Genomic DNA, 9,032 nt, shown 5'->3' on the forward strand with positions numbered 1-9,032 from the left:
CTGTCTCTCCATGAAATCTGTGCTTGGCTTTCAGACTACATTTTAACTCCTGAAAGTAAAAGCTCAGCTCTTGAAGGAGCTGGATTTGTGTTGCGTCTCAAAGTGGTTCAGCTTTCATCTCTAAAATCTGTTTGATATTGTAAAGAGCAAAAGAACTAATCAACTATGTTATCAGGCGAGTACTGATGGGGATCTGCTTACACCCAGTAGTTGAGGAGAAGGTTTTGCTTTCAGTTACTCAAAATATACTGCCAGGAGCTCTGCAAAGTCCTCTAGGAATTTTGAGTGGATAGACAACGTGGCTTTATATAAAAAAAACAAAATGATTGATGGCTGAAGCTGGTCCATTAAAGTTGTGAATTCTGTTGACTCCACGTAATGAGACGTTTTGTTTTAGTGCTTGGTTTGAACGTGTGTTCATTTGTGAAGAAGTAAAACCAGGGATAGCTAGAATTAGCAAAGCCCTGGTTTTAATTCTGGTAAGGAGAATTGAGAGAAGCACAGTTATCTGATAGAAGGGTTAAAGGAAGGGCTTTCATTTCTATTGAGCTTCTCCCAATTTTGGGGTTCCCCCAAGGTACTTTGCGTGTGAACAAGGACCTTGTCAGCTGCTTGGCACTAGTGAACTCCCTCAAACACCAGTGACCATACATTCGATTTCACTGGGGTTAGCTGAGTGATGTGGCATCCATTGTCAGTTAGAGAAAACAGAAAAATGCAGCAACTAATTTGCCCACAAAACATTGCCACAGATGTGGTATTGGTAATTGGTTTATTATTGTCACATGTACTGAAATACAGTGAAAAACTTTGTTTTGCAAGCATCCGTACAGATCACTTAAATATCAGTACATCGAGGTAGTACAAGGGAAAAGCAATAACAGAATGCAGAATATAGTGTTACAGTTAGAGAAAGTGCAGGCAGACAATAAGGTGCAAGGCCACAATGAGGTGGATTGTGAAGAGTTCATCATTAATGTACAAGAGGTCCATTCAATATAACAGTGGGATAGAAGCTGTCCTTGAGCCTGGTGGTGGTACGTGTTCTCCAGCTTTTGTATCTTCTGTCTGATGGGGGGGTGGCATGGGGGGAGTGCGGAAGAAGAGAGAATGACCAGGTTAAGCTTTGGCCATAATCTTCAAAATAGTGTCATGGAATCTATGGCCAGTTCAAAGGGCAGGTGGTAGGGTTGAATGTCTTTTGGGAAAGATGTACAGGGTGGTGAGTTAATTGACAACAAAATTGCCCTCCAGCATGTAGATGAGTGGTAGAATCTGGGGGGAAGGGTTGATGGGAATGGGGGAGAACAAAATAGGATTAGTGTAGGGTTAGTGTTAAATGAGTGCTTGATGATTGGAGCACACTCATTGGGACGAGGTCTTTATCTGTGCTGTATTTCAAGCAGGATTGAAAAGTAACCCAACAGCGTGACCTTGTGGCTGCAGTAAAATCTGCATGCATCTGCCAATGTTACTGGAGCCACCTCCACATTAGATTTCATTGAGGTTAGTAGCTATACAGCAGTGAACAGTGGTATCTTAAAGCAGCTGACTTGTCACTCCTTCTCCCCCCCAAGGTTGCCATTAAAAGCCACTATTGCTCGGCCACACTAGCTACAGAGCCAACTCCACAAAGAAATTGGAAGTAAAATATGTTAGATTAAATGAAATTTCATTGAGATTTGGAGAAACTCATCATTAAAAATTGGTATGGTTCCAACAAACTAATCAGTTTCATTGTGAGTTAAGATTATAGTCTTAAAGTGGGACTAGAGGGAGAAGATGTTGCCCTTATTAGGAAATGAGATGGAAATCTCACCTCCACCATTACCACCACAGTGCCACTGAGCACAATGGACTTTCACACAATGTGTCTGCACTCATAAAACCTCCCTCCCTCTCTTGAACCAGTAGTCAATCTGACTTAATAGTGAGAGAAGTATCTGGCTTTTGAATGCACTGAAGATGCTAAACTAGGAGATTCTGAAGCATTGCTTTTCAAAGGCATAGTGGCGCAGCTGGTAGAGCCGCTGTCTCAGAGAGCCAGAGACCAGGGTTCGATCCTGGCCACCACCCACTGCCTGTGTGGAGTTTGCATGCTCTCCCTGTGACTGCTTGGGTTTGTGAGTTCAGGCGTGTGGGTCGGGAGGTTAATTGGTTATTATAAGTTGCCCCTAGTGTGTAGGTGTGTGGTAGAATCTGGGGAATTGAGAATGTGGAGAAAATAATAACAAAAAGGATTAACGTAGGATTAGTGATCATGGTCAGCAGGAACTCGGTGGACCGAAGGGCCTGTTTCTGTGCTGTATCTGAAAGCTATCACTACACCTACTTCAGGATAGAGGGGACATAGTTACCAACTGAGGTACAGGCTGTCTCTGGGTAGTGAATGGGCTTTGGTTTTACAAACATCCATAAGTCAATTTTGTCCATAAGTTGGAAAATACACAAAAATCACTCAATACGGTAACTGTACCTCCACAGTATTATAATGAATGGCATCAAATGCACATAAGACTGATGAGAAAGGACAATCACTGCAAGTGGATAGAGAGGGGAAACTAGTTCTACTGTTCATAGGAACAAACATATGAACCTATGTCAGAGTTGTGAATTTAATAATGTTGTGGGAGCTTGTTTGTATGTAGTGGTGTCCATAAGTCAGAGGTTCATAACCCCGGGAAAGTCTGTATGTAGCAACTCCTGGCAGAGGGTAGTGATCCTCTGGAACTCTCCACCCGAGAGGGTTGTGAAGACCAAATCATTGCAGTTTTTAAGGAGGAAGCAGATTCAATTTTGGGTGATCGGAGAATTTGAGGGCACTGGGGAACTGACACAGAAGAGGAGATGAGGCCCGGGGCAGTTGAGCGATGATCGTATAGAATGGTATGATAGGCTTGAGGGTCCGGGTGGCCTACTCTGTTTCCTTGTGCTCTTGTGAAATGTGGCGGAGTCTGACTTGGAATTTCCCATTGGGTGGTCAGTGGAGACGTGAGCGCTTCATCCAGGCTGGCTCTTGGCGGGGTTTGGGCAGTACTGAGGGAGAGCTGGACCACCCAGGGTGCCGTCCTTCAGACAAAATGTTAGCCCGAGGCCACGTCCTCCCTCGCAAGTGGGTGGGCATGATCTTGGGACACCTGTTTTGTAGACAGGCAGGTGAGTTCTGTCTAGTGTCCTGACCGACGTTGTCCCTTAACCAACACCACTAAAAACAGTGGTGAGGGTCATCCACTTTATACGCAGCAGTTCCACCAATAACAACTGGTGTTTGCCCACATAACTGGCCAGGAGATAGCTGGTGGGGGGGGTCTCCTGAGTGAAGGGGGAAGTCCCAAGAATCCTCTCGCCTAGGGATCAAAGAGAGTTCATGGAAAAAACCTTCCAGAAGAGGAAAATGGAGAGTGAGGGAGCTGGAGTGAGATTAAAGCAGCGAGGAAGCAAGGTAGTGGTGGAAGATTAGAGTAGAAAGACGTTGAGAAAGCAGGACGGAGGGACAAGATTTTACAGCATCAGAGCAAGAGTCTGCTGAGGGCTTAAAGAGGTGGATGGGTGGTGAGTTTTGCAGTTTTTTCTCTCTTGGATAAATATTTAAAGTAATGAAGTAAAGATTTAAAAATTACAACAAATGTGAGTATTGTACATTAATAAAGCCATAAATAGCCTCCTTAAGGATGACATTTCAAAACTGAATAAAGATCCAATTAAAGAAATGAAGTCAGGGTAAATGAGCTCCCAGCCAATCACAAAGCCAATAGTGTCGGCAGCTTGGGAGCCTCAGCTGAGGGTCTGAAATGAGGAAACTTTGAGGGAGGGGGGTATTGCTCAGGTGGCTGCTTTCTTCCTGGGATGCCACACTAGTCCGGACTGATCTCTTATCTCTCACCAGGGGCCCTAATTTTAGAATAAGGGGTTGCTCGTTTAAGAAAGAGATAAGGAGGACTTTTTTTTCTCTCTGAGGGTCATGAAACTTTGGAATACCCTACCCCAGAGAGCAGGAGGCTGCATCGTTAAGTATACTCGTATTAGAGGTAAACAGATCTGTGGACCTTTGGGAGATCAAGGGTTATGGGGTGGGGAACAAACTTGTGGGGATCATGTGACCAACTCCGGCTCCAACTTCTGTTGTCATTATTGCTTAAGTTGCCCCAGCAAGCCCAGAACATTGATAGGAATAAGATGCTGAAGCCAAATTGAGCTGGTTCTGACCCCATTCAGGAGGCCTGAGATACTGGAGAGAAGGGCCAGGTAGGTGTCAGATATTTCAGTTTATTTTAATAATTTTAATTGTTTGACTCTTAAATACATTTACAGAACCATCAAATTGTACAGCATGGGAACAGGCCATTCGACCCAGCTTGTCCATGCTGACCAGTGGGCACCCACCCTTTCATTGTTAGTGCCATTGTCCAGCATTTGGTCCATGGCCTCTTTACATAGTTGTTTGAATTTTTATATTTTTTAATTATTTATACCTTTTTGATGTTTCAATCAGGGACATTAAAAAGCAGTTCAAGATCGTTTGACAGAGGTGAGCTGTCAAAGACCATCAGAATGTCCCGGGACGAGGTCTCAGGGTACACTGCCTGAGGTCCACTCGCCTCCCAGATCCACTCCGGCTTGTGGGGGTGTCTCAGGTGCGAAGGGTCAGCCCTCTCGGCCCCACTCCCTGGAGAGGGCAGTGCATACGGACGGGCACTGCGAGAGTAGATCGGCAGTGGATCGAATCCAGCATTGTCCGGCAAAAATGTAAGGGAACCAGAGGCTGAGAGTATCTTCTATAGATCTTTGAGGCTGTAAATAACAGGGCAGATGGGGGGGTTAGTGACAGATACAGAGTATTGAGTTTTTAAAAAGGTATTCATTGAGGTGCCATGTTTCAGGTTCCTGCACTAGATAAGGGCAAGGAGAGTTGAAGAGAACATAGCAGCAGGGTAAAGGATTGCTGGAGAGATTGACATGGTGACTCAAATGAGCTGTGACCAGAGGGCTGTGTGATGGGCCTCAGCTATCAGTCATCTAACCGAGTGACAGGTGAAGGGCTTTGAGAGGGTCAGTGTGGGGGAGGCACCAGTGCTGCCCGGGATGGTCTTGGGGTGTGGAGGTGGATCTGGACGTGCCTGTGAGAGAAGGGGGCGAGGGACAGGGTCTGGAGAAGCAAGGAGGGTCGAGAGGGGAGGAGAGACTAGAGGGGCAAGTAGGGTCAGGAGGGGTCAGGGAGAGGGGCTGTGGTCATCCAGATTTGCTGATAGCATTCAAATGAGAACTGGCTAAGACTTTTGGACTCTTAAGTACCTCTGACAGAAATCTTTTTTAAGGAATTGTATAGAAATTATTGTTTGAAATGGTGAAAAATCATTAAACAGCAATGGGCAGAGTGGAAGTGGGAATAACTGGATGAGTCTGTCCAAGTGGCAACAACAGCCCACCATGCTGAGTTATTCTTTAATGTACCTAAAACCAGCAGGGAGAGCCCCAGGAGAGTCCCCTCTTAACCTAGGAGGAGGAGAGCCCCCTTATGTCGAAAACAGAACCTCTACAGTCTCCACACTGAGGACTGGGCTCCCAGGTCCTGTGTGGGTGTTTGGAGGAGTTGATAACATCACATCAGTCCATCCCTGGGTAACGGATGGGTCTTACAGATGTCCATAAGTGGATTTTGTCCGTAAGTTGGAAAAGACACAAAATTCACTCGATATGGTAACCATACCGCCACAGTTTTGTAATGATGGCATCAAGAGCACACAAGACTAATAAGAATGAACAATTGTTAAAAGTAGAGAGAGGAAACTAGTTCTTCCACTTGTAGGAATGAAGATATGTACGTACATCGGACTTCTGAATTTAATAATGTTATGGAAGCTCGTTTGTAGGGGTGTCCATGAGTTGGGCATCCGTAACCCACGTATGGCCTGTACTTAGACAAAGCCCTGCTTATTTGTCAGTTCACATGCCCGTGTCAATGTACTGCAGCAGTTTGTTACTGCAGAAAAAGAGTCTCCAACATCCCTTAAGGAAGATTCACAAGGTGGATGACTGGGATGCTGTAAACAAATAACTTTATTCTACTGTGAGTTATACCTTCTACAAATACTATTACCGTTATTATAGATAATTTAAACTGCTCTACTCACAGATCCTAACCTCACTGATACTGCTGTGTAAGACCATTCCTCATGAGTCTGAATGATTAGGTTGATCACTTTTCCAAATGGAGTATTGACATGTCCCACTCCTTGTCCTGTCGTACACTGGTGCAAGTATGTGATCAGCTGCACAATCTGCTCCTGATTGGCTACCTTGGTCATGCTGTCCTTACTGACTGGTCATCCATGCCATATTCCTTTGTGGTTTCATGAACATGGAACATTACAGCACAGCACGGGCCCTTCGGCCCACAATGTTGTGCCAACATTTTATCCTGCTCTAAGATCTATCTAACCCTTCCCTCCCACATTGCCCCCCCCATTTCTCTATCATTCATGTGCATATCTAAGAGTCTCTTAAATGTTCCTAATGTATCTGCCTCCACCACCTCTGCTGGCAGTGTGTTCCATGCATCCACCACTCTCTGTGTAAAAAAAAAACTTACCTCTGACATCCCCCTTATACCTTCCTCCAATCACATTAAAATTATGCCCTCTTGTGTGAGCCATTTTCACCCTGGGAAAAGGTTTCTGACTGTCCACTCGATCTATGCCTCTTATCATCTCGTACACCCCTATCAAGTCACCTCTCATCCTCTTTTGCTCCAAAGAGAAAAGCCCTAGCTTGCTCAACCTATCATCATAAGACATGCTTCCAATCCAGGCAGCATCCTGATAAATCTCCTCTGCACCCTCTCTAAAGCTTCCACATCCTTCCTATAATGGAGGCAACCAGAACTGAACACAACCAGAGTTTTAGAGAGCTGCAACATTACCTCACAGCTCTTGAACTTAATACCCTGACTAATGAAGGCCAACACACCATACGCCGCCTTAACAACCCTATCAACCTGCACAGCAATCTTGAGGGATCTGTGGACATGGACCCCAAGATCCCTTTGTTCCTCCACACTACTAAGAGTCCTGCCATTAACCTTTTAATTTTGCCTTCAAATTCAATCTTCCAAAGTGCATCACTTCACACTTTTCTGGGTTGAACTTCATCTGCCACTTCTCAGCCCACCTCTGCATCCTATTAATGTCCTGCTGTAACTTACAGCAACCCTGTACCCTATCCACAACACCACCAATCTTTGTGTCATCTGCAAACTTATTAACCCACCCTTCCACATACTCATCCAAGTCGTTTATAAAAAATCACAAAGAGCAGGGGTTCCAGAACAGATCCCTGCAGAACACCACTGGTCACCGACCTCCAGTCGGAATATGCTCCATCTACCACCACCCTCTGTCTTCTATGGGCGAGCCAATTCTGAATCCACACAGCCAAGTTTCCCTGGATCTCATGCCTCCTGACTTTCTGAATGAGCCTTCCATGAGGAACCTTATCAAATGCCTTACTAAAATCCATGTACACCACGTCCACTGCTCTCCCTTCATCAATGTGCTTTGTCATATCCACGACCTGCCCCTCAAAGCCATGTTGACTGTCCCTAATCAGCCTATGCTTCTCCAAATGCCCATAAATCCTGTCTCTAAGAATCTTCTCCAGTAATTTGCCCACCACTGAAGTAAGACTCATTGGCCTGTAATTCCCAGGGTTATCCCCACTCCCTTTCTTGAACAAAGGAACAATATTTGCCACCCTCCAATCATCTGGCACTACTCCTGTGGCCAGTGAGGACACAAAGATCATGGCTATAGGCACAGCAATCTCTTCCCTCGCTTCCCGCGATAACCTTGGTTATATCCCATCCGGCCCCAGTGACCTATCTATCCTAATGTATTACAGAAGTCCCAGCACATCCTCTTTCCTCGCGTCGACATGTCCTCGCGTCGACGTGCCCTGGCATATCAGCCTGTCGTCCTCCATGCTCACAAACGTCAAGGTCTCTCTCACTGGTGAATACTGAAGCAAAGTATTCATTAAGGACTTCCCCTACCTCTTCAGACCCCAGGCATATGTTTCCTTATTTTATCCCTGATCAGTCCTACCCTCACTCTAGTCATCCTCCTATTCTTCACATATATGTAGAATGCCTTGGGGTTTTCCTTAATCCTACTCGCCAAGGCCTTCTCATGATCCCTTCTAGCTCTCCTAAGTCCATTCTTAAGCTCTCTCCTGGCTACCTTGTAATTCTCCAGAGCCCTGTCTGATTCTTGCTTTCTAAACTTTGGGTAAGCTTCTTTCTTCCTCTTGACAAGACATTCTACGTTTCTTATCAACCATGGTTCCTTCTCTCTACCATCCTTACCCTACCTCAGTGGGACAAACCTATTCAGAGCCCCATGCAAGTACTCCCTAAACAACCTCCAGATTTTCACTATGCACTTCCCCAAGAACATCTGTTCCCAATTTACACTCCCAAGTGCCTGCCTAATAGTATCATAATTCCCCCTCCCCCAATTAAATACTTTCCAATATTGTTTGCTCCTATCCCTCTCCAAGGCTATGGTAAAGGTCAGGGAGTTATGGTCACTGCCTCCAAAATGCTCTCCCACCAAGAGATCTGAAACCTGATCAGGCTCATTGCCTAGTACCAGGTCCAGGATGGCCTCTCCTCCAGTCAGCCTGTCCACATACTGTGTCAAGAATCCTTCCTGGACACTCCTAACAAACTCTGCCCCATCTATCCCCTTTACACTAAGGAGGTGCCAATCAATATTCGGGAAGTTGAAATCACCCATGACAACAACCCTGTTATTTTTGCACCTCTCCAAAGTCTGCCTCCTGATCTGCTCCTCATTGTCTCTGCTGCTAATGGGGGGTAGGGTCTGTAGAATACTCCCAATAGAGTGATCGCTCCCTTCCTGTTTCTGACTTCCACCCACACTGACTCAGTAGACGATCCCCCAGGACATCCTCCCTTTCTACAGCTGTGACACTGTCTCTGATCAGCAAAGCCACTCCCCCACCTCTTTTACCTC

This window comes from Pristis pectinata, chromosome 4 (assembly GCF_009764475.1).
Source record: "Pristis pectinata isolate sPriPec2 chromosome 4, sPriPec2.1.pri, whole genome shotgun sequence".
Classification (NCBI taxonomy): domain Eukaryota; kingdom Metazoa; phylum Chordata; class Chondrichthyes; order Rhinopristiformes; family Pristidae; genus Pristis; species Pristis pectinata.